Source organism: Schistocerca gregaria, chromosome 3 (genome assembly GCF_023897955.1).
Source record: "Schistocerca gregaria isolate iqSchGreg1 chromosome 3, iqSchGreg1.2, whole genome shotgun sequence".
NCBI classification, from domain to species: Eukaryota; Metazoa; Arthropoda; class Insecta; order Orthoptera; family Acrididae; genus Schistocerca; species Schistocerca gregaria.
Window position 1 is genome coordinate 589,006,882 of NC_064922.1, and position 27,355 is coordinate 589,034,236.

General features: G+C 50.2%; 40 non-coding genes across 40 annotated transcripts; all 40 read left to right on the forward strand.

The window, feature by feature from the left end:
• Nucleotides 1-7,653: 7,653 nt before the first annotated feature.
• Trnak-uuu (transfer RNA lysine (anticodon UUU)) lies at nt 7,654-7,726 on the forward strand. The gene has a single exon. It is a non-coding gene; the product is annotated as a tRNA-Lys (tRNA).
• An 835-nt stretch (nt 7,727-8,561) lies between these two features.
• Trnas-aga (transfer RNA serine (anticodon AGA)) lies at nt 8,562-8,643 on the forward strand. Its single transcript has one exon. It is a non-coding gene; the product is annotated as a tRNA-Ser (tRNA).
• A 353-nt stretch (nt 8,644-8,996) lies between these two features.
• Trnak-uuu (transfer RNA lysine (anticodon UUU)) lies at nt 8,997-9,069 on the forward strand. The gene has a single exon. It is a non-coding gene; the product is annotated as a tRNA-Lys (tRNA).
• Nucleotides 9,070-9,207: 138 nt separating this feature from the next.
• On the forward strand, nt 9,208-9,289 carry Trnas-cga (transfer RNA serine (anticodon CGA)). Its single transcript has one exon. It is a non-coding gene; the product is annotated as a tRNA-Ser (tRNA).
• Nucleotides 9,290-10,031: 742 nt separating this feature from the next.
• On the forward strand, nt 10,032-10,113 carry Trnas-aga (transfer RNA serine (anticodon AGA)). The gene has a single exon. It is a non-coding gene; the product is annotated as a tRNA-Ser (tRNA).
• Nucleotides 10,114-10,466: 353 nt separating this feature from the next.
• Nucleotides 10,467-10,539, forward strand: Trnak-uuu (transfer RNA lysine (anticodon UUU)). The gene has a single exon. It is a non-coding gene; the product is annotated as a tRNA-Lys (tRNA).
• Nucleotides 10,540-10,677: 138 nt separating this feature from the next.
• On the forward strand, nt 10,678-10,759 carry Trnas-cga (transfer RNA serine (anticodon CGA)). The gene has a single exon. It is a non-coding gene; the product is annotated as a tRNA-Ser (tRNA).
• A 742-nt stretch (nt 10,760-11,501) lies between these two features.
• Nucleotides 11,502-11,583, forward strand: Trnas-aga (transfer RNA serine (anticodon AGA)). The gene has a single exon. It is a non-coding gene; the product is annotated as a tRNA-Ser (tRNA).
• Nucleotides 11,584-11,936: 353 nt separating this feature from the next.
• On the forward strand, nt 11,937-12,009 carry Trnak-uuu (transfer RNA lysine (anticodon UUU)). Its single transcript has one exon. It is a non-coding gene; the product is annotated as a tRNA-Lys (tRNA).
• Nucleotides 12,010-12,147: 138 nt separating this feature from the next.
• Trnas-cga (transfer RNA serine (anticodon CGA)) lies at nt 12,148-12,229 on the forward strand. Its single transcript has one exon. It is a non-coding gene; the product is annotated as a tRNA-Ser (tRNA).
• Nucleotides 12,230-12,971: 742 nt separating this feature from the next.
• On the forward strand, nt 12,972-13,053 carry Trnas-aga (transfer RNA serine (anticodon AGA)). The gene has a single exon. It is a non-coding gene; the product is annotated as a tRNA-Ser (tRNA).
• Nucleotides 13,054-13,406: 353 nt separating this feature from the next.
• On the forward strand, nt 13,407-13,479 carry Trnak-uuu (transfer RNA lysine (anticodon UUU)). The gene has a single exon. It is a non-coding gene; the product is annotated as a tRNA-Lys (tRNA).
• A 138-nt stretch (nt 13,480-13,617) lies between these two features.
• On the forward strand, nt 13,618-13,699 carry Trnas-cga (transfer RNA serine (anticodon CGA)). The gene has a single exon. It is a non-coding gene; the product is annotated as a tRNA-Ser (tRNA).
• Nucleotides 13,700-14,441: 742 nt separating this feature from the next.
• Nucleotides 14,442-14,523, forward strand: Trnas-aga (transfer RNA serine (anticodon AGA)). The gene has a single exon. It is a non-coding gene; the product is annotated as a tRNA-Ser (tRNA).
• A 353-nt stretch (nt 14,524-14,876) lies between these two features.
• On the forward strand, nt 14,877-14,949 carry Trnak-uuu (transfer RNA lysine (anticodon UUU)). Its single transcript has one exon. It is a non-coding gene; the product is annotated as a tRNA-Lys (tRNA).
• A 138-nt stretch (nt 14,950-15,087) lies between these two features.
• Nucleotides 15,088-15,169, forward strand: Trnas-cga (transfer RNA serine (anticodon CGA)). Its single transcript has one exon. It is a non-coding gene; the product is annotated as a tRNA-Ser (tRNA).
• Nucleotides 15,170-15,911: 742 nt separating this feature from the next.
• Trnas-aga (transfer RNA serine (anticodon AGA)) lies at nt 15,912-15,993 on the forward strand. The gene has a single exon. It is a non-coding gene; the product is annotated as a tRNA-Ser (tRNA).
• A 353-nt stretch (nt 15,994-16,346) lies between these two features.
• On the forward strand, nt 16,347-16,419 carry Trnak-uuu (transfer RNA lysine (anticodon UUU)). Its single transcript has one exon. It is a non-coding gene; the product is annotated as a tRNA-Lys (tRNA).
• A 138-nt stretch (nt 16,420-16,557) lies between these two features.
• Trnas-cga (transfer RNA serine (anticodon CGA)) lies at nt 16,558-16,639 on the forward strand. Its single transcript has one exon. It is a non-coding gene; the product is annotated as a tRNA-Ser (tRNA).
• Nucleotides 16,640-17,381: 742 nt separating this feature from the next.
• Nucleotides 17,382-17,463, forward strand: Trnas-aga (transfer RNA serine (anticodon AGA)). The gene has a single exon. It is a non-coding gene; the product is annotated as a tRNA-Ser (tRNA).
• Nucleotides 17,464-17,816: 353 nt separating this feature from the next.
• Trnak-uuu (transfer RNA lysine (anticodon UUU)) lies at nt 17,817-17,889 on the forward strand. Its single transcript has one exon. It is a non-coding gene; the product is annotated as a tRNA-Lys (tRNA).
• A 138-nt stretch (nt 17,890-18,027) lies between these two features.
• On the forward strand, nt 18,028-18,109 carry Trnas-cga (transfer RNA serine (anticodon CGA)). The gene has a single exon. It is a non-coding gene; the product is annotated as a tRNA-Ser (tRNA).
• A 742-nt stretch (nt 18,110-18,851) lies between these two features.
• On the forward strand, nt 18,852-18,933 carry Trnas-aga (transfer RNA serine (anticodon AGA)). Its single transcript has one exon. It is a non-coding gene; the product is annotated as a tRNA-Ser (tRNA).
• A 353-nt stretch (nt 18,934-19,286) lies between these two features.
• Nucleotides 19,287-19,359, forward strand: Trnak-uuu (transfer RNA lysine (anticodon UUU)). The gene has a single exon. It is a non-coding gene; the product is annotated as a tRNA-Lys (tRNA).
• A 138-nt stretch (nt 19,360-19,497) lies between these two features.
• On the forward strand, nt 19,498-19,579 carry Trnas-cga (transfer RNA serine (anticodon CGA)). The gene has a single exon. It is a non-coding gene; the product is annotated as a tRNA-Ser (tRNA).
• A 742-nt stretch (nt 19,580-20,321) lies between these two features.
• On the forward strand, nt 20,322-20,403 carry Trnas-aga (transfer RNA serine (anticodon AGA)). Its single transcript has one exon. It is a non-coding gene; the product is annotated as a tRNA-Ser (tRNA).
• Nucleotides 20,404-20,756: 353 nt separating this feature from the next.
• Trnak-uuu (transfer RNA lysine (anticodon UUU)) lies at nt 20,757-20,829 on the forward strand. Its single transcript has one exon. It is a non-coding gene; the product is annotated as a tRNA-Lys (tRNA).
• A 138-nt stretch (nt 20,830-20,967) lies between these two features.
• On the forward strand, nt 20,968-21,049 carry Trnas-cga (transfer RNA serine (anticodon CGA)). The gene has a single exon. It is a non-coding gene; the product is annotated as a tRNA-Ser (tRNA).
• A 742-nt stretch (nt 21,050-21,791) lies between these two features.
• Nucleotides 21,792-21,873, forward strand: Trnas-aga (transfer RNA serine (anticodon AGA)). Its single transcript has one exon. It is a non-coding gene; the product is annotated as a tRNA-Ser (tRNA).
• A 354-nt stretch (nt 21,874-22,227) lies between these two features.
• Nucleotides 22,228-22,300, forward strand: Trnak-uuu (transfer RNA lysine (anticodon UUU)). Its single transcript has one exon. It is a non-coding gene; the product is annotated as a tRNA-Lys (tRNA).
• Nucleotides 22,301-22,438: 138 nt separating this feature from the next.
• On the forward strand, nt 22,439-22,520 carry Trnas-cga (transfer RNA serine (anticodon CGA)). Its single transcript has one exon. It is a non-coding gene; the product is annotated as a tRNA-Ser (tRNA).
• Nucleotides 22,521-23,262: 742 nt separating this feature from the next.
• On the forward strand, nt 23,263-23,344 carry Trnas-aga (transfer RNA serine (anticodon AGA)). The gene has a single exon. It is a non-coding gene; the product is annotated as a tRNA-Ser (tRNA).
• Nucleotides 23,345-23,697: 353 nt separating this feature from the next.
• Trnak-uuu (transfer RNA lysine (anticodon UUU)) lies at nt 23,698-23,770 on the forward strand. The gene has a single exon. It is a non-coding gene; the product is annotated as a tRNA-Lys (tRNA).
• Nucleotides 23,771-23,908: 138 nt separating this feature from the next.
• On the forward strand, nt 23,909-23,990 carry Trnas-cga (transfer RNA serine (anticodon CGA)). The gene has a single exon. It is a non-coding gene; the product is annotated as a tRNA-Ser (tRNA).
• A 742-nt stretch (nt 23,991-24,732) lies between these two features.
• On the forward strand, nt 24,733-24,814 carry Trnas-aga (transfer RNA serine (anticodon AGA)). The gene has a single exon. It is a non-coding gene; the product is annotated as a tRNA-Ser (tRNA).
• A 353-nt stretch (nt 24,815-25,167) lies between these two features.
• On the forward strand, nt 25,168-25,240 carry Trnak-uuu (transfer RNA lysine (anticodon UUU)). The gene has a single exon. It is a non-coding gene; the product is annotated as a tRNA-Lys (tRNA).
• Nucleotides 25,241-25,378: 138 nt separating this feature from the next.
• On the forward strand, nt 25,379-25,460 carry Trnas-cga (transfer RNA serine (anticodon CGA)). The gene has a single exon. It is a non-coding gene; the product is annotated as a tRNA-Ser (tRNA).
• A 742-nt stretch (nt 25,461-26,202) lies between these two features.
• Nucleotides 26,203-26,284, forward strand: Trnas-aga (transfer RNA serine (anticodon AGA)). Its single transcript has one exon. It is a non-coding gene; the product is annotated as a tRNA-Ser (tRNA).
• Nucleotides 26,285-26,637: 353 nt separating this feature from the next.
• Trnak-uuu (transfer RNA lysine (anticodon UUU)) lies at nt 26,638-26,710 on the forward strand. The gene has a single exon. It is a non-coding gene; the product is annotated as a tRNA-Lys (tRNA).
• A 138-nt stretch (nt 26,711-26,848) lies between these two features.
• Nucleotides 26,849-26,930, forward strand: Trnas-cga (transfer RNA serine (anticodon CGA)). Its single transcript has one exon. It is a non-coding gene; the product is annotated as a tRNA-Ser (tRNA).
• Nucleotides 26,931-27,355: the final 425 nt, after the last annotated feature.

Sequence of the window (27,355 nt, forward strand, 5' to 3'; positions counted from 1 at the left end):
TGGTCGCCGTGGTCTGCAGCGGCCTGGTGTCTTTCCTCAGCGTCTTCCTTCTTCTTTGTAAGTTTTTACGTATTTATTGGGGAAAATGGTGACGTACAACCGATCCAATACTATTCAGTTGTTGTTTGATCGCGAATTTCCGCGTCCGACGGGTTTTGAAATCCATCATTGGATCAGATCGGAATTGCAAATAGACCCAGCGTTGCTTGATGGTGTTCACTTAGATTTTATTGTTAATTCAGTGTTTTTGAAAATCCTTGATAGTGACTTATGTGAGCGCTTGGTGGCCGTCAATGGCGGGGTTCGGAAATTTAAACATGCTGATGGGAATATTAGTGACGTGAAAGTGCTACATGCCGGCTATGGTATACGAAATGTGAAGGTTTTCCATCTGCCTTTTGAAGTTCCCTTAGATGAAATTCGCCGTGCACTAAGTTTATATGGGAATATATATGCTGTCACTAAAGATTATTGGTCGTCCGCGTATGTTTATCAATGTGATAACGGCGTACGTACTGTGCGGATGGACTTAAAGAAACACATTCCGTCTTTCGTGATCATAGGCGGCCATAGGGCTTTCATCTCCTACACCGGCCAACCTCCAACGTGTTCTCTCTGTCATTCCACCGAACATATGCGGAATTGTTGTCCCCGACGGCGCCCTGTACAGTTGCCGCTAGAAAACTCAGGTAGTTACGCAGGTGCCCTCCTTAGAGGTTCTCCGCCACCGGCTGAACCGCAAGTTCGTGCACCGGCTGTAGCGGGTATGTCTATTCATCCTAGTGTACCTGTTGTTCCACCTACGCCTGCTGTCGACAATGTCCCTGACGTTAGCTCTGAATGTCGTCCGACCGACCGCTCTGCTCCGTTGCTGGAGACGACTTGCGTGGATTCACTTGTTGATGAACGTGTTCAGAATGTTCCGGAATCAGGTTTTATTACCGCCGCAGTTTGCGAGGCCGCGCCTACTACAATGGTTCTCAAGAGTGAAACGTCCTCCCCATGTGATGTTGCACCCTCAGTGTCTGTTGTGTCGGACATCCCTGCTGGGGATTGTGCACCTACTGCCACTCCTAACAAGGTCATGGACTCCAACCCATTCCCCAGTAACATTGCTGCTCCAGAGAATACCTCGAGCACTTCTCCACCTCAAGTGGAAAATTTCGTTATGGATGTAGAACCGCAGTCTGCTACCTCAGTGGGGAATGTAAAGACCAAGTTGCAGGATACTGACTTTGCCACGCAACGCGAAAAACGAGTGCGAGAGCAAAGTCAGAAGCTTAAGGGTATGCTAGGGAAGGGTACGGGCAGTCGAGAAATTTCGCCCCCGTCGAAAAAGTTGAGTACAGACACAGATCCTCGTAAACAGCGCAAATCGCAAACTCGCGCGTCAAGGAAATCCCCGTCGGGTGACACGACCGGCGGCAGTCTGTCGGACGGAGACACGACCAACCCGGCGCCGCTCTCCTGGGCGGACGACGTTGACATGTAACTGCCACGGTACCCTGCTTTTCCGCCTCCGGTGAGTCTGCGCCTTACCGGTGACTCCCTTTCAAAAATTTATCTCTGCCCCCTACACCCATGCGTCCTCTGGCTACATGGTTAAAATAGCCTCATTAAATATCAACTGTATTGCGGCTCCTCAGAAATTGCAAGTCTTGGCAAATTTTATCCAACATTATCAGTATGATTTTATTTTTTTGCAGGAGGTGAGCGTTGTGTCCCTTGATGTTTTAACGGGGTATTCCGCTATCTATAATATCGATCCGGCAGCTCGGTGTGGTACCGCTATCTTATATAAGTCTGCAGAAGAGCCGACGCGCGTCAAACGACTACCGACCGGCAGAGGGATCTCGTGCGTTATCGGAGGCATGCAACTAGTTAATATTTACGCTCCGTCTGGCACCAGCTTAAAGAGGGCGAGAGCGAGATTTTTCATTGAAGATGTACCCGCCTTGATTGGTAGCCCGACGCTGCCCGTCGTGTTGGGGGGTGATTTTAATTGCGTGATTGCGGACAGTGATCAGTTTCCCACGGCTCATAAGTGCGCCGACCTTGATCGTCTGATTGCGAGCTTCCAGTTAGCAGATGTGTGGCGTGTTCTCTATCCTCAACAGCAAGTCTTTACATATTTCTATCGAAATGGGGCTAGTAGACTTGATAGGTTCTATGTGTCGGCCTGCATAGTTGATCATCTAATTAGTGCCGCCGTCGCCCCTGTCTGTTTTTCCGATCACTGCGCCTTCTTCTGCGACCTTCGCGCGCCGCAACTCCGCCAGTTACGTCGATCTCGGGTATGGAAGTTTAACGTGACCCATGTCCGTGCCCCTTCGTTGCGTCGGCAGATTTATGATACGCTCTCTTCCTGCGGCGAAAAGCAGGCTAACTATGCCTCGGTTGTCAGCTGGTGGATTCACCTGGCCAAGCCGTCTATCCGTGCTGTTTTAAAGTGTTTTAGCGCCGAAGCTGCGCTGTGGAAGCACAGAACCACTGAATATTATTATCAGATTTTAAAAGATGCCGTCTCTCTACCAACTATTGTTGATGAGCAATTTCTGATTCAGTTAAAAGCTGTGAAAGCCCAAATTTTTAAACTGCAAGCCCAAGATTTTCAGGGCTCCTTACTTAGAAGCCGCTGTGTAGGGACTTTTGATGAGTCACCGACTATTCACCATATCGAAAGAGAGCGGAGACGGGGCGCTACTAAATTTATTCGGTGTCTTAGACTGGAGACTGGGGAGCGACTTACCACTGAGAGGGACATCCGTGCGCACATTTTTGCCCATTTTAGTGCCGCGTTCCAACGTAGCGACCACGATAGGGCGGCCGCACACGTACTTACGGGTGAAATGCGGAACCTGCTTACGCGTGAGGACAATGACACCCTCCTTTCCGCCATCACGACGGAGGACATGAGCGATGCACTCAGATCATCTGCTAGAAATAAGTCCCCAGGCCCTGACGGAATTCCTTTAGAATTCTATCTCGAGTTCTGGGATGCCTTAGAACCTATCCTCACAAAGATCGCAAATGAATTGTTGAGTGGCCTTCCGTGTCCGGCAGAGTTCCTAAAGGGTATTGTCATTCTTCTCCCTAAGACTGGTGGGGCTGACAGAGTTGAAAACTTCCGCCCTATCACGCTGCTGAACAGTGACTACAAGCTTTTTAGCAAATGCGTCGCAACCCGGGTGAACACTGTGATGCGAAAAATTATTAGCCCTTTCCAGATGTGCGCTGTGACAGGGAGGGGTATCCTTGCTGCCGTGAGCACGTATAGGGACGTCGTGGCTCATACTGCTGCCACACGGACTCCAGGGGCGATTCTATCGATTGATTTTAAGAAGGCCTTTGATAGGATTAACCACGATTACCTCTTTGCCTTGTTAGGTCACATCGGCTTTCATATGAACTTTGTCTCCGCCCTTAAAAGTGTCCTAACGGGAGCGTCTTCTCGCATTCTGATAAATGGTACCCTTTCGGCTCCCTTTAAGATTGCAAGGTCTGTGCGGCAAGGGTGCCCGCTCTCTATGTCCCTCTTTGTTATCGCTCTTGACCCCCTCCTCCGCCGAATTGGGCGCACTGTCAGTGGGATCGATGTAGAGGGTGTCCGGGCGTCGTGCGTTGCGTACGCCGACGATATCGGCGTCTTTATACGACAAGAAAAGGACATCCGTTTAGTTAAACCTCTTTTCAGTCTTTTTGCCCAGGCTACAGGTGCGGAACTGAACCCGCATAAAACGGTGCTACTCCCAGTAGGTCCTTGTCGCAACTATGCCGCCGATTCATGGTACACCATAGCTGCCTCCCACATGTTGCTCGGCATTCACTTCTTTGCTTGCCCCATAAAGATGGCCGCCCATAACTGGCGCCGTATTTCGACGACTGTCCGGGGTCTCATGGTCCGTCACGCCACCAGGCAATTACATCTTCTACAGCGTGTCGAGTTGATCAATATTCACATTCTGGCTAAAGCGTGGTATGTGGCTCAAGTGCTCAACGTCCCACCTCCGTTGGCACGCACGATCAGCCAAGCAGCACACTGGCTGCTATGGCGTGGTCATATTTTCAAGGTGAAACTTGCCACATGTACCCAGCCTCCGTCTCGCGGGGGAATAGGTCTCGTAGATGTCAGAAAGAAATGTTCTGCCCTGCTTATTAACCGTATTTCCACCATTGTAGAGAACAGCCCTTACAGTACGACGGCTGCCCTCTTCCGCGCCCATGAGCCCGTTTCTGACAGTGCACCGATCAATGTCTCACGAATACATTACAAGCTTGCTGTGTTCAGGGAGTTTTTCTTGTCCCGAAGTTACCATGTTTCACTAGCACGCGGCCGCAGGACGCGGTCTGCAACTTCTTTGTATCGTGAGATGGTTGGTTTGCCACCACCGAATACCTTACTACGTCAATATCCCCACAACAACTGGGTTCTTGTTTGGCAAAACGTCAGCAACAAGTTGTTACCGCCGGAAGTGCGAAGCACGTGGTATACGGTCATCACTCGCACCGTGACCACCAACGATCGACTGGCGACTATCCACCTAATTCCGTCCTCTAAATGCGAGTACTGTGACGAACGGGGTACACTCGAGCATCGGTTTCTTTGCAGAACCACACGAGATGTGTGGGCTATTTCCTGCGACATGCTAGCACTCATTAACAGGACTAACAAACGATCGTTTTCCCCGCTAACGGCCGTCATTCCCGACATTAAACCATTTCCGCAATCAAAGCGAAATGCTACAGTGTGGATTTTAGGACACACCACCTACGCTATCTTTGTCAAAAATATTAGTGATCCAGTCGATTACTTATTTTATCTGTGGGAGCGCCATCAAATGCTCCGGAGGACAGCCTCATATCACAGGTGTTTTCAGCGCTTTTTGCAAATCCCCATTGAACAGCAATTTCGGAAAGTCTTCAATATGGCACCGACTGTTCTCCAACCTTAATGACGCCTTGGTCATGGTCCAGATTTGTGCACAGCTGTAATAGCGTGTTAACGTCACGAAAGACTTCGGACACAGACCTCTGAAGAAGAAACTAGTAACACAATTGAAATGAAGAAAAATGGACTACGGAATTACTTTCATTTCTTCCTTTTCTTTGATTATTTTCATAATTTTCCTTTTCCTTTCTTTGAGATTGGGTCACATTTCGTTTATTCGAGTGAGCATTTTATTCCCTTTCCAGGGCTTAGTCTTCCTTTCTTTCATTTGGTATTTCGCTTTTTTCTTTCCTACGGAGATCGCTTCCTTTGAATTCTATGTTGCCAATTTTGCTCGCTCCTTCCCGTGAAGACAGCACATTCAAACTAATTCCACTCCCTTCACACTCTGTTCCCAAAGAGGTGTATGGTTTTAGTTGCCAAATTATGTGCCATTTCTTTTTTCTACCATTATTTAGAAATAGAGTTTGATTATTTTTTCTCTCAGGTTCGTTGCTTAAATTTTATGTCCCGGCAGAGTTTGAGGGCTTCTATGTTCTTCGTCTGTTGTTTGCCACTGCACTTCTTGTCGCTCTCTTCCGGCGGGAAACGCTGAATTTATTTAGTTTTGGGGCGGTGTTTTCATTTACTTTGTAGCCCCAAATATTATTATTATTATTATTATTATTATTATTATTATTATTTTCTAAAGCCATCAGGTCCCAATGTTAAGTTCCACCTATTCATCATGCAAGTCGGCAATTAATAAAACAACAAAAAAAAAACACAAAAAATATATATATTTAACAATATTTTCTAACAAAAATGAATTAAATACAAGACCAAAAAAAAAACAAAAAAAATAGTTACCTTCAACACACTTAGGCGGCGACTGGGTGACAGGTATGGGGGAGACATTGTGGCCAGGCCTCAGGACATTCGACCCCTGCCCTCCTTGCCTCTGCCTGCCTGTTGCTCTCGTTGCGTCTTTCATTGTCGAAAAACAAAATGTAAGGTAAAAAAAAAAAAAAAAAAAAAAAAAGTCCTACCGACTGCGTCGGATTTTTCTTTTCTTGTTTTGGAAGAAGGAGCAGAAAATATCGCGTTTTGGTACCTCGCCACACCTCACCTCTCACAGCCGTTTATAGTGCCTGTCCTTTAGATAAGGGCGATTTCCAAGCGTCAAAAAAAAAAAAAAAAAAAAAAAGTCCTACCGACTGCGTTTCGTTTTTGTGTCAAGACGCGAAGAGCGTCTCCAACGGAACCGTGAAATGGGCAAACACGTGGGAAACATTGCATTCGAGACGCTTGTGAATTTTCCAGTTGGCAAGTGAGTGTCGACAAAACACGAAGCTCCTCTGCTTCAATGTATGAGACGTAAAAGCTGCTGCAATTTGATTTTCATCGTGTGTCAGCTTTCTTCGATAGACAGTTACGAGCCCAGCGTGATGAGTTCGTAGAGAGCATTCAGAGGACGTTTAATTAGTAACAGCTCCATGCAATGATTGCCCAACAGTAAACGACATGAGGCAGTGTGTCCGTAGCATAGTGGGAAGTGACGTGGAGATAACATGAAAAAAAAAAAAAAAAAAAAAAAAAAAAAAAAAAAAAATCCTACCGGCAGCGTGCGATTTTGCGTACAAACGAGCAGAAAGTTTCGCGCACATGTGACATGCATGGGTGAATGCCAATGCAAACCAGTGCCACCTCTCTCAGCAAGACGAAGATTTATGTTTAAAGATACTGAATTTCGCGGCGGGCTCTGCTTCCTATGGCTATCGGTTCATCTCGCACGGAAGCTAGTAATGCAGAAATCCGTCGCAGGCCCACGAGCGCACCGCCGTCATTTCCTCGCGCAGTCGCCGTGTTCGTGAGTACGCAGATGTACTTGAAAGTGTTGGACAGAGCGAGCATTCATTTCTTTTTAAGTATCGCAATTGAGTCATTTGAGTGCGGCAAAAGCAGTGGTGCAGCGTGTCTTCTCGTAAGATCTCGCAGCTGCTTGGAAGTATGTCCATCGTTTAAGACGACAGAAAACTAGCGTCAGCGGTGCGTCAGTGGGAAGTCGGTGAAGTCGCCATTGGAGCCCCAAGCCAGTAATTACGACACGCAAATCACTCGCACACATTGCAGCTGTACCACCATGCTTGGCAGAGGGACAGGATAGCTGAGTCAAGCAGAGCGCTAGACCGACAACCGAAAGGTCCCGGGTTTAAGCCCCTGTCCAGGCGAAAATTAATACACTGTCGTAACGGCTACTGTGCTGGCCACGGAAGCACTACAGAAACGAGTGAGGCCATGGCGAATATTGTTAAAACAAAAAAAAAAAAAAAAAAAAAAAAAAAAAAAAAAAAAAAAGTCCTACCGACTGCGTTTCGCTTTTGTGTCAAGACGCGAAGAGCGTCTCCAACGGAACCGTGAAATGGGCAAACACGTGGGAAACATTGCATTCGAGACGCTTGTGAATTTTCCAGTTGGCAAGTGAGTGTCGACAAAACACGAAGCTCCTCTGCTTCAACGTACGAGACGTAAAAGCTGCTGCAATTTGATTTTCATCGTGTGTCAGCTTTCTTCGATAGACAGTTACGAGCCCAGCGTGATGAGTTCGTAGAGAGCATTCAGAGGACGTTTAATTAGTAACAGCTCCATGCAATGATTGCCCAACAGTAAACGACATGAGGCAGTGTGTCCGTAGCATAGTGGGAAGTGACGTGGAGATAACATGAGCCCGGATAGCTCAGTCGGTAGAGCATTAGGCTTTTAACCTAAGGGTCCAGGGTTCAAGTCCCTGTCCGGGCGGAAATTTTAATACTTTGGTAGCGGCTCGCCTACAAGCGGTGAAAAAAAAGTAAAAAAAAAAAAAAAAAAAAAAAAAAAATCCTACCGGCTGCGTGCGATTTTGCGTACAAACGAGCAGAAAGTTTCGCGCACATGTGACATGCATGGGTGAAAGCCAATGCAAACCAGTGCCACCTCTCTCAGCAAGACGAAGATTTATGTTTAAAGATACTGAATTTCGCGGCGGGCTCTGCTTCCTATGGCTATCGGTTCATCTCGCACGGAAGCTAGTAATGCAGAAATCCGTCGCAGGCCCACGAGCGCACCGCCGTCATTTCCTCGCGCAGTCGCCGTGTTCGTGAGTACGCACATGTACTTGAAAGTGTTGGACAGAGCGAGCATTCATTTCTTTTTAAGTATCGCAATTGAGTCATTTGAGTGCGGCAAAAGCAGTGGTGCAGCGTGTCTTCTCGTAAGATCTCGCAGCTGCTTGGAAGTATGTCCATCGTTTAAGACGACAGAAAACTAGCGTCAGCGGTGCGTCAGTGGGAAGTCGGTGAAGTCGCCATTGGAGCCCCAAGCCAGTAATTACGACACGCAAATCACTCGCACACATTGCAGCTGTACCACCATGCTTGGCAGAGGGACAGGATAGCTGAGTCAAGCAGAGCGCTAGACCGACAACCGAAAGGTACCGGGTTTAAGCCCCTGTCCAGGCGAAAATTAATACACTGTCGTAACGGCTACTGTGCTGGCCACGGAAGCACTACAGAAACGAGTGAGGCCATGGCGTTTTCTGCCGCCAGGTTCCTTTAAAAGGAGCAGTTTCACTTGTAGAGAGACGCTGCTGCGACGGGCAGTCGTGGCCGAGTGGTTAAGGCGTCTGACTAGAAATCAGATTCCCTCTGGGAGCGTAGGTTCGAGTCCTACCGACTGCGTTTCGTTTTTGTGTCAAGACGCGAAGAGCGTCTCCAACGGAACCGTGAAATGGGCAAACACGTGGGAAACATTGCATTCGAGACGCTTGTGAATTTTCCAGTTGGCAAGTGAGTGTCGACAAAACACGAAGCTCCTCTGCTTCAACGTATGAGACGTAAAAGCTGCTGCAATTTGATTTTCATCGTGTGTCAGCTTTCTTCGATAGACAGTTACGATCCCAGCGTGATGAGTTCGTAGAGAGCATTCAGAGGACGTTTAATTAGTAACAGCTCCATGCAATGATTGCCCAACAGTAAACGACATGAGGCAGTGTGTCCGTAGCATAGTGGGAAGTGACGTGGAGATAACATGAGCCCGGATAGCTCCGTCGGTAGAGCATTAGGCTTTTAACCTAAGGGTCCAGGGTTCAAGTCCCTGTCCGGGCGGAAATTTTAATACTTTGGTAGCGGCTCGCCTACAAGCGGTGAAAGCACTACGGAAAAAAATGCAGCTACGCCGTTCCCTGGCACTGCAGTGCTCTAAACGGCAGCAGGTGCACGTGTCGGGAGAATCTTGTGCTAGCGGCAGTCGTGGCCGAGTGGTTAAGGCGTCTGACTCGAAATCAGATTCCCTCTGGGAGCGTAGGTTCGAATCCTACCGGCTGCGTGCGATTTTGCGTACAAACGAGCAGAAAGTTTCGCGCACATGTGACATGCATGGGTGGATGCCAATGCAAACCAGTGCCACCTCTCTCAGCAAGACGAAGATTTATGTTTAAAGATACTAAATTTCGCGGCGGGCTCTGATTCCTATGGCTATCGGTTCATCTCGCACGGAAGCTAGTAATGCAGAAATCCGTCGCAGGCCCACGAGCGCACCGCCGTCATTTCCTCGCGCAGTCGCCGTGTTCGTGAGTACGCACAAGTACTTGAAAGTGTTGGACAGAGCGAGCATTCATTTCTTTTTAAGTATCGCAATTGAGTCATTTGAGTGCGGCAAAAGCAGTGGTGCAGCGTGTCTTCTCGTAAGATCTCGCAGCTGCTTGGAAGTATGTCCATCGTTTAAGACGACAGAAAACTAGCGTCAGCGGTGCGTCAGTGGGAAGTCGGTGAAGTCGCCATTGGAGCCCCAAGCCAGTAATTACGACACGCAAATCACTCGCACACATTGCAGCTGTACCACCATGCTTGGCAGAGGGACAGGATAGCTGAGTCAAGCAGAGCGCTAGACCGACAACCGAAAGGTCCCGGGTTTAAGCCCCTGTCCAGGCGAAAATTAATACACTGTCGTAACGGCTACTGTGCTGGCCACGGAAGCACTACAGAAACGAGTGAGGCCATGGCGTTTTCTGCCGCCAGGTTGCTTTAAAAGGAGCAGTTTCACTTGTAGAGAGACGCTGCTGCGACGGGCAGTCGTGGCCGAGTGGTTAAGGCGTCTGACTAGAAATCAGATTCCCTCTGGGAGCGTAGGTTCGAGTCCTACCGACTGCGTTTCGTTTTTGTGTCAAGACGCGAAGAGCGTCTCCAACGGAACCGTGAAATGGGCAAACACGTGGGAAACATTGCATTCGAGACGCTTGTGAATTTTCCAGTTGGCAAGTGAGTGTCGACAAAACACGAAGCTCCTCTGCTTCAACGTATGAGACGTAAAAGCTGCTGCAATTTGATTTTCATCGTGTGTCAGCTTTCTTCGATAGACAGTTACGAGCCCAGCGTGATGAGTTCGTAGAGAGCATTCAGAGGACGTTTAATTAGTAACAGCTCCATGCAATGATTGCCCAACAGTAAACGACATGAGGCAGTGTGTCCGTAGCATAGTGGGAAGTGACGTGGAGATAACATGAGCCCGGATAGCTCCGTCGGTAGAGCATTAGGCTTTTAACCTAAGGGTCCAGGGTTCAAGTCCCTGTCCGGGCGGAAATTTTAATACTTTGGTAGCGGCTCGCCTACAAGCGGTGAAAGCACTACGGAAAAAAATGCAGCTACGCCGTTCCCTGGCACTGCAGTGCTCTAAACGGCAGCAGGTGCACGTGTCGGGAGAATCTTGTGCTAGCGGCAGTCGTGGCCGAGTGGTTAAGGCGTCTGACTCGAAATCAGATTCCCTCTGGGAGCGTAGGTTCGAATCCTACCGGCTGCGTGCGATTTTGCGTACAAACGAGCAGAAAGTTTCGCGCACATGTGACATGCATGGGTGGATGCCAATGCAAACCAGTGCCACCTCTCTCAGCAAGACGAAGATTTATGTTTAAAGATACTAAATTTCGCGGCGGGCTCTGATTCCTATGGCTATCGGTTCATCTCGCACGGAAGCTAGTAATGCAGAAATCCGTCGCAGGCCCACGAGCGCACCGCCGTCATTTCCTCGCGCAGTCGCCGTGTTCGTGAGTACGCACAAGTACTTGAAAGTGTTGGACAGAGCGAGCATTCATTTCTTTTTAAGTATCGCAATTGAGTCATTTGAGTGCGGCAAAAGCAGTGGTGCAGCGTGTCTTCTCGTAAGATCTCGCAGCTGCTTGGAAGTATGTCCATCGTTTAAGACGACAGAAAACTAGCGTCAGCGGTGCGTCAGTGGGAAGTCGGTGAAGTCGCCATTGGAGCCCCAAGCCAGTAATTACGACACGCAAATCACTCGCACACATTGCAGCTGTACCACCATGCTTGGCAGAGGGACAGGATAGCTGAGTCAAGCAGAGCGCTAGACCGACAACCGAAAGGTCCCGGGTTTAAGCCCCTGTCCAGGCGAAAATTAATACACTGTCGTAACGGCTACTGTGCTGGCCACGGAAGCACTACAGAAACGAGTGAGGCCATGGCGTTTTCTGCCGCCAGGTTGCTTTAAAAGGAGCAGTTTCACTTGTAGAGAGACGCTGCTGCGACGGGCAGTGGTGGCCGAGTGGTTAAGGCGTCTGACTAGAAATCAGATTCCCTCTGGGAGCGTAGGTTCGAGTCCTACCGACTGCGTTTCGTTTTTGTGTCAAGACGCGAAGAGCGTCTCCAACGGAACCGTGAAATGGGCAAACACGTGGGAAACATTGCATTCGAGACGCTTGTGAATTTTCCAGTTGGCAAGTGAGTGTCGACAAAACACGAAGCTCCTCTGCTTCAACGTATGAGACGTAAAAGCTGCTGCAATTTGATTTTCATCGTGTGTCAGCTTTCTTCGATAGACAGTTACGAGCCCAGCGAGATGAGTTCGTAGAGAGCATTCAGAGGACGTTTAATTAGCAACAGCTCCATGCAATGATTGCCCAACAGTAAACGACATGAGGCAGTGTGCCCGTAGCATAGTGGGAAGTGACGTGGAGATAACATGAGCCCGGATAGCTCAGTCGGTAGAGCATTAGGCTTTTAACCTAAGGGTCCAGGGTTCAAGTCCCTGTCCGGGCGGAAATTTTAATACTTTGGTAGCGGCTCGCCTACAAGCGGTGAAAGCACTACGGAAAAAAATGCAGCTACGCCATTCCCTGGCACTGCAGTGCTCTAAACGGCAGCAGGTGCACGTGTCGGGAGAATCTTGTGCTAGCGGCAGTCGTGGCCGAGTGGTTAAGGCGTCTGACTCGAAATCAGATTCCCTCTGGGAGCGTAGGTTCGAATCCTACCGGCTGCGTGCGATTTTGCGTACAAACGAGCAGAAAGTTTCGCGCACATGTGACATGCATGGGTGAATGCCAATGCAAACCAGTGCCACCTCTCTCAGCAAGACGAAGATTTATGTTTAAAGATACTAAATTTCGCGGCGGGCTCTGCTTCCTATGGCTATCGGTTCATCTCGCACGGAAGCTAGTAATGCAGAAATCCGTCGCAGGCCCACGAGCGCACCGCCGTCATTTCCTCGCGCAGTCGCCGTGTTCGTGAGTACGCACATGTACTTGAAAGTGTTGGACAGAGCGAGCATTCATTTCTTTTTAAGTATCGCAATTGAGTCATTTGAGTGCGGCAAAAGCAGTGGTGCAGCGTGTCTTCTCGTAAGATCTCGCAGCTGCTTGGAAGTATGTCCATCGTTTAAGACGACAGAAAACTAGCGTCAGCGGTGCGTCAGTGGGAAGTCGGTGAAGTCGCCATTGGAGCCCCAAGCCAGTAATTACGACACGCAAATCACTCGCACACATTGCAGCTGTACCACCATGCTTGGCAGAGGGACAGGATAGCTGAGTCAAGCAGAGCGCTAGACCGACAACCGAAAGGTCCCGGGTTTAAGCCCCTGTCCAGGCGAAAATTAATACACTGTCGTAACGGCTACTGTGCTGGCCACGGAAGCACTACAGAAACGAGTGAGGCCATGGCGTTTTCTGCCGCCAGGTTGCTTTAAAAGGAGCAGTTTCACTTGTAGAGAGACGCTGCTGCGACGGGCAGTCGTGGCCGAGTGGTTAAGGCGTCTGACTAGAAATCAGATTCCCTCTGGGAGCGTAGGTTCGAGTCCTACCGACTGCGTTTCGTTTTTGTGTCAAGACGCGAAGAGCGTCTCCAACGGAACCGTGAAATGGGCAAACACGTGGGAAACATTGCATTCGAGACGCTTGTGAATTTTCCAGTTGGCAAGTGAGTGTCGACAAAACACGAAGCTCCTCTGCTTCAACGTATGAGACGTAAAAGCTGCTGCAATTTGATTTTCATCGTGTGTCAGCTTTCTTCGATAGACAGTTACGAGCCCAGCGTGATGAGTTCGTAGAGAGCATTCAGAGGACGTTTAATTAGTAACAGCTCCATGCAATGATTGCCCAACAGTAAACGACATGAGGCAGTGTGTCCGTAGCATAGTGGGAAGTGACGTGGAGATAACATGAGCCCGGATAGCTCCGTCGGTAGAGCATTAGGCTTTTAACCTAAGGGTCCAGGGTTCAAGTCCCTGTCCGGGCGGAAATTTTAATACTTTGGTAGCGGCTCGCCTACAAGCGGTGAAAGCACTACGGAAAAAAATGCAGCTACGCCGTTCCCTGGCACTGCAGTGCTCTAAACGGCAGCAGGTGCACGTGTCGGGAGAATCTTGTGCTAGCGGCAGTCGTGGCCGAGTGGTTAAGGCGTCTGACTCGAAATCAGATTCCCTCTGGGAGCGTAGGTTCGAATCCTACCGGCTGCGTGCGATTTTGCGTACAAACGAGCAGAAAGTTTCGCGCACATGTGACATGCATGGGTGGATGCCAATGCAAACCAGTGCCACCTCTCTCAGCAAGACGAAGATTTATGTTTAAAGATACTAAATTTCGCGGCGGGCTCTGCTTCCTATGGCTATCGGTTCATCTCGCACGGAAGCTAGTAATGCAGAAATCCGTCGCAGGCCCACGAGCGCACCGCCGTCATTTCCTCGCGCAGTCGCCGTGTTCGTGAGTACGCACATGTACTTGAAAGTGTTGGACAGAGCGAGCATTCATTTCTTTTTAAGTATCGCAATTGAGTCATTTGAGTGCGGCAAAAGCAGTGGTGCAGCGTGTCTTCTCGTAAGATCTCGCAGCTGCTTGGAAGTATGTCCATCGTTTAAGACGACAGAAAACTAGCGTCAGCGGTGCGTCAGTGGGAAGTCGGTGAAGTCGCCATTGGAGCCCCAAGCCAGTAATTACGACACGCAAATCACTCGCACACATTGCAGCTGTACCACCATGCTTGGCAGAGGGACAGGATAGCTGAGTCAAGCAGAGCGCTAGACCGACAACCGAAAGGTCCCGGGTTTAAGCCCCTGTCCAGGCGAAAATTAATACACTGTCGTAACGGCTACTGTGCTGGCCACGGAAGCACTACAGAAACGAGTGAGGCCATGGCGTTTTCTGCCGCCAGGTTGCTTTAAAAGGAGCAGTTTCACTTGTAGAGAGACGCTGCTGCGACGGGCAGTCGTGGCCGAGTGGTTAAGGCGTCTGACTAGAAATCAGATTCCCTCTTGGAGCGTAGGTTCGATACCTACCGACTGCGTTTCGTTTCTGTGTCAAGACGCGAAGAGCGTCTCCAACGGAACCGTGAAATGGGCAAACACGTGGGAAACATTGCATTCGAGACGCTTGTGAATTTTCCAGTTGGCAAGTGAGTGTCGACAAAACACGAAGCTCCTCTGCTTCAAGGTATGAGACGTAAAAGCTGCTGCAATTTGATTTTCATCGTGTGTCAGCTTTCTTCGATAGACAGTTACGAGCCCAGCGTGATGAGTTCGTAGAGAGCATTCAGAGGACGTTTAATTAGTAACAGCTCCATGCAATGATTGCCCAACAGTAAACGACATGAGGCAGTGTGTCCGTAGCATAGTGGGAAGTGACGTGGAGATAACATGAGCCCGGATAGCTCAGTCGGTAGAGCATTAGGCTTTTAACCTAAGGGTCCAGGGTTCAAGTCCCTGTCCGGGCGGAAATTTTAATACTTTGGTAGCGGCTCGCCTACAAGCGGTGAAAGCACTACGGAAAAAAATGCAGCTACGCCATTCCCTGGCACTGCAGTGCTCTAAACGGCAGCAGGTGCACGTGTCGGGAGAATCTTGTGCTAGCGGCAGTCGTGGCCGAGTGGTTAAGGCGTCTGACTCGAAATCAGATTCCCTCTGGGAGCGTAGGTTCGAATCCTACCGGCTGCGTGCGATTTTGCGTACAAACGAGCAGAAAGTTTTGCGCACATGTGACATGCATGGGTGAATGCCAATGCAAACCAGTGCCACCTCTCTCAGCAAGACGAAGATTTATGTTTAAAGATACTAAATTTCGCGGCGGGCTCTGCTTCCTATGGCTATCGGTTCATCTCGCACGGAAGCTAGTAATGCAGAAATCCGTCGCAGGCCCACGAGCGCACCGCCGTCATTTCCTCGCGCAGTCGCCGTGTTCGTGAGTACGCACATGTACTTGAAAGTGTTGGACAGAGCGAGCATTCATTTCTTTTTAAGTATCGCAATTGAGTCATTTGAGTGCGGCAAAAGCAGTGGTGCAGCGTGTCTTCTCGTAAGATCTCGCAGCTGCTTGGAAGTATGTCCATCGTTTAAGACGACAGAAAACTAGCGTCAGCGGTGCGTCAGTGGGAAGTCGGTGAAGTCGCCATTGGAGCCCCAAGCCAGTAATTACGACACGCAAATCACTCGCACACATTGCAGCTGTACCACCATGCTTGGCAGAGGGACAGGATAGCTGAGTCAAGCAGAGCGCTAGACCGACAACCGAAAGGTCCCGGGTTTAAGCCCCTGTCCAGGCGAAAATTAATACACTGTCGTAACGGCTACTGTGCTGGCCACGGAAGCACTACAGAAACGAGTGAGGCCATGGCGTTTTCTGCCGCCAGGTTGCTTTAAAAGGAGCAGTTTCACTTGTAGAGAGACGCTGCTGCGACGGGCAGTCGTGGCCGAGTGGTTAAGGCGTCTGACTAGAAATCAGATTCCCTCTGGGAGCGTAGGTTCGAGTCCTACCGACTGCGTTTCGTTTTTGTGTCAAGACGCGAAGAGCGTCTCCAACGGAACCGTGAAATGGGCAAACACGTGGGAAACATTGCATTCGAGACGCTTGTGAATTTTCCAGTTGGCAAGTGAGTGTCGACAAAACACGAAGCTCCTCTGCTTCAACGTATGAGACGTAAAAGCTGCTGCAATTTGATTTTCATCGTGTGTCAGCTTTCTTCGATAGACAGTTACGAGCCCAGCGTGATGAGTTCGTAGAGAGCATTCAGAGGACGTTTAATTAGTAACAGCTCCATGCAATGATTGCCCAACAGTAAACGACATGAGGCAGTGTGTCCGTAGCATAGTGGGAAGTGACGTGGAGATAACATGAGCCCGGATAGCTCCGTCGGTAGAGCATTAGGCTTTTAACCTAAGGGTCCAGGGTTCAAGTCCCTGTCCGGGCGGAAATTTTAATACTTTGGTAGCGGCTCGCCTACAAGCGGTGAAAGCACTACGGAAAAAAATGCAGCTACGCCGTTCCCTGGCACTGCAGTGCTCTAAACGGCAGCAGGTGCACGTGTCGGGAGAATCTTGTGCTAGCGGCAGTCGTGGCCGAGTGGTTAAGGCGTCTGACTCGAAATCAGATTCCCTCTGGGAGCGTAGGTTCGAATCCTACCGGCTGCGTGCGATTTTGCGTACAAACGAGCAGAAAGTTTCGCGCACATGTGACATGCATGGGTGAATGCCAATGCAAACCAGTGCCACCTCTCTCAGCAAGACGAAGATTTATGTTTAAAGATACTAAATTTCGCGGCGGGCTCTGCTTCCTATGGCCATCGGTTCACCTCGCACGGAAGCTAGTAATGCAGAAATCCGTCGCAGGCCCACGAGCGCACCGCCGTCATTTCCTCGCGCAGTCGCCGTGTTCGTGAGTACGCACATGTACTTGAAAGTGTTGGACAGAGCGAGCATTCATTTCTTTTTAAGTATCGCAATTGAGTCATTTGAGTGCGGCAAAAGCAGTGGTGCAGCGTGTCTTCTCGTAAGATCTCGCAGCTGCTTGGAAGTATGTCCATCGTTTAAGACGACAGAAAACTAGCGTCAGCGGTGCGTCAGTGGGAAGTCGGTGAAGTCGCCATTGGAGCCCCAAGCCAGTAATTACGACACGCAAATCACTCGCACACATTGCAGCTGTACCACCATGCTTGGCAGAGGGACAGGATAGCTGAGTCAAGCAGAGCGCTAGACCGACAACCGAAAGGTCCCGGGTTTAAGCCCCTGTCCAGGCGAAAATTAATACACTGTCGTAACGGCTACTGTGCTGGCCACGGAAGCACTACAGAAACGAGTGAGGCCATGGCGTTTTCTGCCGCCCGGTTGCTTTAAAAGGAGCAGTTTCACTTGTAGTGAGACGCTGCTGCGACGGGCAGTCGTGGCCGAGTGGTTAAGGCGTCTGACTAGAAATCAGATTCCCTCTGGGAGCGTAGGTTCGAGTCCTACCTACTGCGTTTCGTTTTTGTGTCAAGACGCGAAGAGCGTCTCCAACGGAACCGTGAAATGGGCAAACACGTGGGAAACATTGCATTCGAGACGCTTGTGAATTTTCCAGTTGGCAAGTGAGTGTCGACAAAACACGAAGCTCCTCTGCTTCAACGTATGAGACGTAAAAGCTGCTGCAATTTGATTTTCATCGTGTGTCAGCTTTCTTCGATAGACAGTTACGAGCCCAGCGTGATGAGTTCGTAGAGAGCATTCAGAGGACGTTTAATTAGTAACAGCTCCATGCAATGATTGCCCAACAGTAAACGACATGAGGCAGTGTGTCCGTAGCATAGTGGGAAGTGACGTGGAGATAATATGAGCCCGGATAGCTCAGTCGGTAGAGCATTAGGCTTTTAACCTAAGGGTCCAGGGTTCAAGTCCCTGTCCGGGCGGAAATTTTAATACTTTGGTAGCGGCTCGCCTACAAGCGGTGAAAGCACTACGGAAAAAAATGCAGCTACGCCGTTCCCTGGCACTGCAGTGCTCTAAACGGAAGCAGGTGCACGTGTCGGGAGAATCTTGTGCTAGCGGCAGTCGTGGCCGAGTGGTTAAGGCGTCTGACTCGAAATCAGATTCCCTCTGGGAGCGTAGGTTCGCATCCTACCGGCTGCGTGCGATTTTGCGTACAAACGAGCAGAAAGTTTCGCGCACATGTGACATGCATGGGTGGATGCCAATGCAAACCAGTGCCACCTCTCTCAGCAAGACGAAGATTTATGTTTAAAGATACTAAATTTCGCGGCGGGCTCTGCTTCCTATGGCTATCGGTTCATCTCGCACGGAAGCTAGTAATGCAGAAATCCGTCGCAGGCCCACGAGCGCACCGCCGTCATTTCCTCGCGCAGTCGCCGTGTTCGTGAGTACGCACATGTACTTGAAAGTGTTGGACAGAGCGAGCATTCATTTCTTTTTAAGTATCGCAATTGAGTCATTTGAGTGCGGCAAAAGCAGTGGTGCAGCGTGTCTTCTCGTAAGATCTCGCAGCTGCTTGGAAGTATGTCCATCGTTTAAGACGACAGAAAACTAGCGTCAGCGGTGCGTCAGTGGGAAGTCGGTGAAGTCGCCATTGGAGCCCCAAGCCAGTAATTACGACACGCAAATCACTCGCACACATTGCAGCTGTACCACCATGCTTGGCAGAGGGACAGGATAGCTGAGTCAAGCAGAGCGCTAGACCGACAACCGAAAGGTCCCGGGTTTAAGCCCCTGTCCAGGCGAAAATTAATACACTGTCGTAACGGCTACTGTGCTGGCCACGGAAGCACTACAGAAACGAGTGAGGCCATGGCGTTTTCTGCCGCCAGGTTGCTTTAAAAGGAGCAGTTTCACTTGTAGAGAGACGCTGCTGCGACGGGCAGTCGTGGCCGAGTGGTTAAGGCGTCTGACTAGAAATCAGATTCCCTCTTGGAGCGTAGGTTCGATACCTACCGACTGCGTTTCGTTTCTGTATCAAGACGCGAAGAGCGTCTCCAACGGAACCGTGAAATGGGCAAACACGTGGGAAACATTGCATTCGAGACGTTTGTGAATTTTCCAGTTGGCAAGTGAGTGTCGACAAAACACGAAGCTCCTCTGCTTCAACGTATGAGACGTAAAAGCTGCTGCAATTTGATTTTCATCGTGTGTCAGCTTTCTTCGATAGACAGTTACGAGCCCAGCGTGATGAGTTCGTAGAGAGCATTCAGAGGACGTTTAATTAGTAACAGCTCCATGCAATGATTGCCCAACAGTAAACGACATGAGGCAGTGTGTCCGTAGCATAGTGGGAAGTGACGTGGAGATAACATGAGCCCGGATAGCTCAGTCGGTAGAGCATTAGGCTTTTTACCTAAGGGTCCAGGGTTCAAGTCCCTGTCAGGGCGGAAATTTTAATACTTTGGTAGCGGCTCGCCTACAAGCGGTGAAAGCACTACGGAAAAAAATGCAGCTACGCCGTTCCCTGGCACTGCAGTGCTCTAAACGGCAGCAGGTGCACGTGTCGGGAGAATCTTGTGCTAGCGGCAGTCGTGGCCGAGTGGTTAAGGCGTCTGACTCGAAATCAGATTCCCTCTGGGAGCGTAGGTTCGAATCCTACCGGCTGCGTGCGATTTTGCGTACAAACGAGCAGAAAGTTTCGCGCACATGTGACATGCATGGGTGAATGCCAATGCAAACCAGTGCCACCTCTCTCAGCAAGACGAAGATTTATGTTTAAAGATACTGAATTTCGCGGCGGGCTCTGCTTCCTATGGCTATCGGTTCATCTCGCACGGAAGCTAGTAATGCAGAAATCCGTCGCAGGCCCACGAGCGCACCGCCGTCATTTCCTCGCGCAGTCGCCGTGTTCGTGAGTACGCACATGTACTTGAAAGTGTTGGACAGAGCGAGCATTCATTTCTTTTTAAGTATCGCAATTGAGTCATTTGAGTGCGGCAAAAGCAGTGGTGCAGCGTGTCTTCTCGTAAGATCTCGCAGCTGCTTGGAAGTATGTCCATCGTTTAAGACGACAGAAAACTAGCGTCAGCGGTGCGTCAGTGGGAAGTCGGTGAAGTCGCCATTGGAGCCCCAAGCCAGTAATTACGACACGCAAATCACTCGCACACATTGCAGCTGTACCACCATGCTTGGCAGAGGGACAGGATAGCTGAGTCAAGCAGAGCGCTAGACCGACAACCGAAAGGTCCCGGGTTTAAGCCCCTGTCCAGGCGAAAATTAATACACTGTCGTAACGGCTACTGTGCTGGCCACGGAAGCACTACAGAAACGAGTGAGGCCATGGCGTTTTCTGCCGCCAGGTTGCTTTAAAAGGAGCAGTTTCACTTGTAGAGAGACGCTGCTGCGACGGGCAGTCGTGGCCGAGTGGTTAAGGCGTCTGACTAGAAATCAGATTCCCTCTGGGAGCGTAGGTTCGAGTCCTACCGACTGCGTTTCGTTTTTGTGTCAAGACGCGAAGAGCGTCTCCAACGGAACCGTGAAATGGGCAAACACGTGGGAAACATTGCATTCGAGACGCTTGTGAATTTTCCAGTTGGCAAGTGAGTGTCGACAAAACACGAAGCACCACTGCTTCAACGTATGAGACGTAAAAGCTGCTGCAATTTGATTTTCATCGTGTGTCAGCTTTCTTCGATAGACAGTTACGAGCCCAGCGTGATGAGTTCGTAGAGAGCATTCAGAGGACGTTTAATTAGTAACAGCTCCATGCAATGATTGCCCAACAGTAAACGACATGAGGCAGTGTGTCCGTAGCATAGTGGGAAGTGACGTGGAGATAAAATGAGCCCGGATAGCTCCGTCGGTAGAGCATTAGGCTTTTAACCTAAGGGTCCAGGGTTCAAGTCCCTGTCCGGGCGGAAATTTTAATACTTTGGTAGCGGCTCGCCTACAAGCGGTGAAAGCACTACGGAAAAAAATGCAGCTACGCCGTTCCCTGGCACTGCAGTGCTCTAAACGGCAGCAGGTGCACGTGTCGGGAGAATCTTGTGCTAGCGGCAGTCGTGGCCGAGTGGTTAAGGCGTCTGACTCGAAATCAGATTCCCTCTGGGAGCGTAGGTTCGAATCCTACCGGCTGCGTGCGATTTTGTGTACAAACGAGCAGAAAGTTTCGCGCACATGTGACATGCATGGGTGAATGCCAATGCAAACCAGTGCCACCTCTCTCAGCAAGACGAAGATTTATGTTTAAAGATACTGAATTTCGCGGCGGGCTCTGCTTCCTATGGCTATAGGTTCATCTCGCACGGAAGCTAGTAATGCAGAAATCCGTCGCAGGCCCACGAGCGCACCGCCGTCATTTCCTCGCGCAGTCGCCGTGTTCGTGAGTACGCACATGTACTTGAAAGTGTTGGACAGAGCGAGCATTCATTTCTTTTTAAGTATCGCAATTGAGTCATTTGAGTGCGGCAAAAGCAGTGGTGCAGCGTGTCTTCTCGTAAGATCTCGCAGCTGCTTGGAAGTATGTCCATCGTTTAAGACGACAGAAAACTAGCGTCAGCGGTGCGTCAGTGGGAAGTCGGTGAAGTCGCCATTGGAGCCCCAAGCCAGTAATTACGACACGCAAATCACTCGCACACATTGCAGCTGTACCACCATGCTTGGCAGAGGGACAGGATAGCTGAGTCAAGCAGAGCGCTAGACCGACAACCGAAAGGTCCCGGGTTTAAGCCCCTGTCCAGGCGAAAATTAATACACTGTCGTAACGGCTACTGTGCTGGCCACGGAAGCACTACAGAAACGAGTGAGGCCATGGCGTTTTCTGCCGCCAGGTTGCTTTAAAAGGAGCAGTTTCACTTGTAGAGAGACGCTGCTGCGACGGGCAGTCGTGGCCGAGTGGTTAAGGCGTCTGACTAGAAATCAGATTGCCTCTGGGAGCGTAGGTTCGAGTCCTACCGACTGCGTTTCGTTTTTGTGTCTAGACGCGAAGAGCGTCTCCAACGGAACCGTGAAATGGGCAAACACGTGGGAAACATTGCATTCGAGACGCTTGTGAATTTTCCAGTTGGCAAGTGAGTGTCGACAAAACACGAAGCTCCTCTGCTTCAACGTATGAGACGTAAAAGCTGCTGCAATTTGATTTTCATCGTGTGTCAGCTTTCTTCGATAACACAGTTACGAGCCCAGCGTGATGAGTTCGTAGAGAGCATTCAGAGGACGTTTAATTAGTAACAGCTCCATGCAATGATTGCCCAACAGTAAACGACATGAGGCAGTGTGTCCGTAGCATAGTGGGAAGTGACGTGGAGATAACATGAGCCCGGATAGCTCCGTCGGTAGAGCATTAGGCTTTTAACCTAAGGGTCCAGGGTTCAAGTCCCTGTCCGGGCGGAAATTTTAATACTTTGGTAGCGGCTCGCCTACAAGCGGTGAAAGCACTACGGAAAAAAATGCAGCTACGCCGTTCCCTGGCACTGCAGTGCTCTAAACGGCAGCAGGTGCACGTGTCGGGAGAATCTTGTGCTAGCGGCAGTCGTGGCCGAGTGGTTAAGGCGTCTGACTCGAAATCAGATTCCCTCTGGGAGCGTAGGTTCGAATCCTACCGGCTGCGTGCGATTTTGCGTACAAACGAGCAGAAAGTTTCGCGCACATGTGACATGCATGGGTGGATGCCAATGCAAACCAGTGCCACCTCTCTCAGCAAGACGAAGATTTATGTTTAAAGATACTAAATTTCGCGGCGGGCTCTGCTTCCTATGGCTATCGGTTCATCTCGCACGGAAGCTAGTAATGCAGAAATCCGTCGCAGGCCCACGAGCGCACCGCCGTCATTTCCTCGCGCAGTCGCCGTGTTCGTGAGTACGCACATGTACTTGAAAGTGTTGGACAGAGCGAGCATTCATTTCTTTTTAAGTATCGCAATTGAGTCATTTGAGTGCGGCAAAAGCAGTGGTGCAGCGTGTCTTCTCGTAAGATCTCGCAGCTGCTTGGAAGTATGTCCATCGTTTAAGACGACAGAAAACTAGCGTCAGCGGTGCGTCAGTGGGAAGTCGGTGAAGTCGCCATTGGAGCCCCAAGCCAGTAATTACGACACGCAAATCACTCGCACACATTGCAGCTGTACCACCATGCTTGGCAGAGGGACAGGATAGCTGAGTCAAGCAGAGCGCTAGACCGACAACCGAAAGGTCCCGGGTTTAAGCCCCTGTCCAGGCGAAAATTAATACACTGTCGTAACGGCTACTGTGCTGGCCACGGAAGCACTACAGAAACGAGTGAGGCCATGGCGTTTTCTGCCGCCAGGTTGCTTTAAAAGGAGCAGTTTCACTTGTAGAGAGACGCTGCTGCGACGGGCAGTCGTGGCCGAGTGGTTAAGGCGTCTGACTAGAAATCAGATTCCCTCTGGGAGCGTAGGTTCGAGTCCTACCGACTGCGTTTCGTTTTTGTGTCAAGACGCGAAGAGCGTCTCCAACGGAACCGTGAAATGGGCAAACACGTGGGAAACATTGCATTCGAGACGCTTGTGAATTTTCCAGTTGGCAAGTGAGTGTCGACAAAACACGAAGCTCCTCTGCTTCAACGTATGAGACGTAAAAGCTGCTGCAATTTGATTTTCATCGTGTGTCAGCTTTCTTCGATAGACAGTTACGAGCCCAGCGTGATGAGTTCGTAGAGAGCATTCAGAGGACGTTTAATTAGTAACAGCTCCATGCAATGATTGCCCAACAGTAAACGACATGAGGCAGTGTGTCCGTAGCATAGTGGGAAGTGACGTGGAGATAACATGAGCCTGGATAGCTCCGTCGGTAGAGCATTAGGCTTTTAACCTAAGGGTCCAGGGTTCAAGTCCCTGTCCGGGCGGAAATTTTAATACTTTGGTAGCGGCTCGCCTACAAGCGGTGAAAGCACTACGGAAAAAAATGCAGCTACGCCGTTCCCTGGCACTGCAGTGCTCTAAACGGCAGCAGGTGCACGTGTCGGGAGAATCTTGTGCTAGCGGCAGTCGTGGCCGAGTGGTTAAGGCGTCTGACTCGAAATCAGATTCCCTCTGGGAGCGTAGGTTCGAATCCTACCGGCTGCGTGCGATTTTGCGTACAAACGAGCAGAAAGTTTCGCGCACATGTGACATGCATGGGTGAATGCCAATGCAAACCAGTGCCACCTCTCTCAGCAAGACGAAGATTTATGTTTAAAGATACTAAATTTCGCGGCGGGCTCTGCTTCCTATGGCTATCGGTTCATCTCGCACGGAAGCTAGTAATGCAGAAATCCGTCGCAGGCCCACGAGCGCACCGCCGTCATTTCCTCGCGCAGTCGCCGTGTTCGTGAGTACGCACATGTACTTGAAAGTGTTGGACAGAGCGAGCATTCATTTCTTTTTAAGTATCGCAATTGAGTCATTTGAGTGCGGCAAAAGCAGTGGTGCAGCGTGTCTTCTCGTAAGATCTCGCAGCTGCTTGGAAGTATGTCCATCGTTTAAGACGACAGAAAACTAGCGTCAGCGGTGCGTCAGTGGGAAGTCGGTGAAGTCGCCATTGGAGCCCCAAGCCAGTAATTACGACACGCAAATCACTCGCACACATTGCAGCTGTACCACCATGCTTGGCAGAGGGACAGGATAGCTGAGTCAAGCAGAGCGCTAGACCGACAACCGAAAGGTCCCGGGTTTAAGCCCCTGTCCAGGCGAAAATTAATACACTGTCGTAACGGCTACTGTGCTGGCCACGGAAGCACTACAGAAACGAGTGAGGCCATGGCGTTTTCTGCCGCCAGGTTGCTTTAAAAGGAGCAGTTTCACTTGTAGAGAGACGCTGCTGCGACGGGCAGTCGTGGCCGAGTGGTTAAGGCGTCTGACTAGAAATCAGATTCCCTCTGGGAGCGTAGGTTCGAGTCCTACCGACTGCGTTTCGTTTTTGTGTCAAGACGCGAAGAGCGTCTCCAACGGAACCGTGAAATGGGCAAACACGTGGGAAACATTGCATTCGAGACGCTTGTGAATTTTCCAGTTGGCAAGTGAGTGTCGACAAAACACGAAGCTCCTCTGCTTCAACGTATGAGACGTAAAAGCTGCTGCAATTTGATTTTCATCGTGTGTCAGCTTTCTTCGATAGACAGTTACGAGCCCAGCGTGATGAGTTCGTAGAGAGCATTCAGAGGACGTTTAATTAGTAACAGCTCCATGCAATGATTGCCCAACAGTAAACGACATGAGGCAGTGTGTCCGTAGCATAGTGGGAAGTGACGTGGAGATAACATGAGCCTGGATAGCTCCGTCGGTAGAGCATTAGGCTTTTAACCTAAGGGTCCAGGGTTCAAGTCCCTGTCCGGGCGGAAATTTTAATACTTTGGTAGCGGCTCGCCTACAAGCGGTGAAAGCACTACGGAAAAAAATGCAGCTACGCCGTTCCCTGGCACTGCAGTGCTCTAAACGGCAGCAGGTGCACGTGTCGGGAGAATCTTGTGCTAGCGGCAGTCGTGGCCGAGTGGTTAAGGCGTCTGACTCGAAATCAGATTCCCTCTGGGAGCGTAGGTTCGAATCCTACCGGCTGCGTGCGATTTTGCGTACAAACGAGCAGAAAGTTTCGCGCACATGTGACATGCATGGGTGGATGCCAATGCAAACCAGTGCCACCTCTCTCAGCAAGACGAAGATTTATGTTTAAAGATACTAAATTTCGCGGCGGGCTCTGCTTCCTATGGCTATCGGTTCATCTCGCACGGAAGCTAGTAATGCAGAAATCCGTCGCAGGCCCACGAGCGCACCGCCGTCATTTCCTCGCGCAGTCGCCGTGTTCGTGAGTACGCACATGTACTTGAAAGTGTTGGACAGAGCGAGCATTCATTTCTTTTTAAGTATCGCAATTGAGTCATTTGAGTGCGGCAAAAGCAGTGGTGCAGCGTGTCTTCTCGTAAGATCTCGCAGCTGCTTGGAAGTATGTCCATCGTTTAAGACGACAGAAAACTAGCGTCAGCGGTGCGTCAGTGGGAAGTCGGTGAAGTCGCCATTGGAGCCCCAAGCCAGTAATTACGACACGCAAATCACTCGCACACATTGCAGCTGTACCACCATGCTTGGCAGAGGGACAGGATAGCTGAGTCAAGCAGAGCGCTAGACCGACAACCGAAAGGTCCCGGGTTTAAGCCCCTGTCCAGGCGAAAATTAATACACTGTCGTAACGGCTACTGTGCTGGCCACGGAAGCACTACAGAAACGAGTGAGGCCATGGCGTTTTCTGCCGCCAGGTTGCTTTAAAAGGAGCAGTTTCACTTGTAGAGAGACGCTGCTGCGACGGGCAGTCGTGGCCGAGTGGTTAAGGCGTCTGACTAGAAATCAGATTCCCTCTGGGAGCGTAGGTTCGAGTCCTACCGACTGCGTTTCGTTTTTGTGTCAAGACGCGAAGAGCGTCTCCAACGGAACCGTGAAATGGGCAAACACGTGGGAAACATTGCATTCGAGACGCTTGTGAATTTTCCAGTTGGCAAGTGAGTGTCGACAAAACACGAAGCTCCTCTGCTTCAACGTATGAGACGTAAAAGCTGCTGCAATTTGATTTTCATCGTGTGTCAGCTTTCTTCGATAGACAGTTACGAGCCCAGCGTGATGAGTTCGTAGAGAGCATTCAGAGGACGTTTAATTAGTAACAGCTCCATGCAATGATTGCCCAACAGTAAACGACATGAGGCAGTGTGTCCGTAGCATAGTGGGAAGTGACGTGGAGATAACATGAGCCTGGATAGCTCCGTCGGTAGAGCATTAGGCTTTTAACCTAAGGGTCCAGGGTTCAAGTCCCTGTCCGGGCGGAAATTTTAATACTTTGGTAGCGGCTCGCCTACAAGCGGTGAAAGCACTACGGAAAAAAATGCAGCTACGCCGTTCCCTGGCACTGCAGTGCTCTAAACGGCAGCAGGTGCACGTGTCGGGAGAATCTTGTGCTAGCGGCAGTCGTGGCCGAGTGGTTAAGGCGTCTGACTCGAAATCAGATTCCCTCTGGGAGCGTAGGTTCGAATCCTACCGGCTGCGTGCGATTTTGCGTACAAACGAGCAGAAAGTTTCGCGCACATGTGACATGCATGGGTGAATGCCAATGCAAACCAGTGCCACCTCTCTCAGCAAGACGAAGATTTATGTTTAAAGATACTGAATTTCGCGGCGGGCTCTGCTTCCTATGGCTATCGGTTCATCTCGCACGGAAGCTAGTAATGCAGAAATCCGTCGCAGGCCCACGAGCGCACCGCCGTCATTTCCTCGCGCAGTCGCCGTGTTCGTGAGTACGCACATGTACTTGAAAGTGTTGGACAGAGCGAGCATTCATTTCTTTTTAAGTATCGCAATTGAGTCATTTGAGTGCGGCAAAAGCAGTGGTGCAGCGTGTCTTCTCGTAAGATCTCGCAGCTGCTTGGAAGTATGTCCATCGTTTAAGACGACAGAAAACTAGCGTCAGCGGT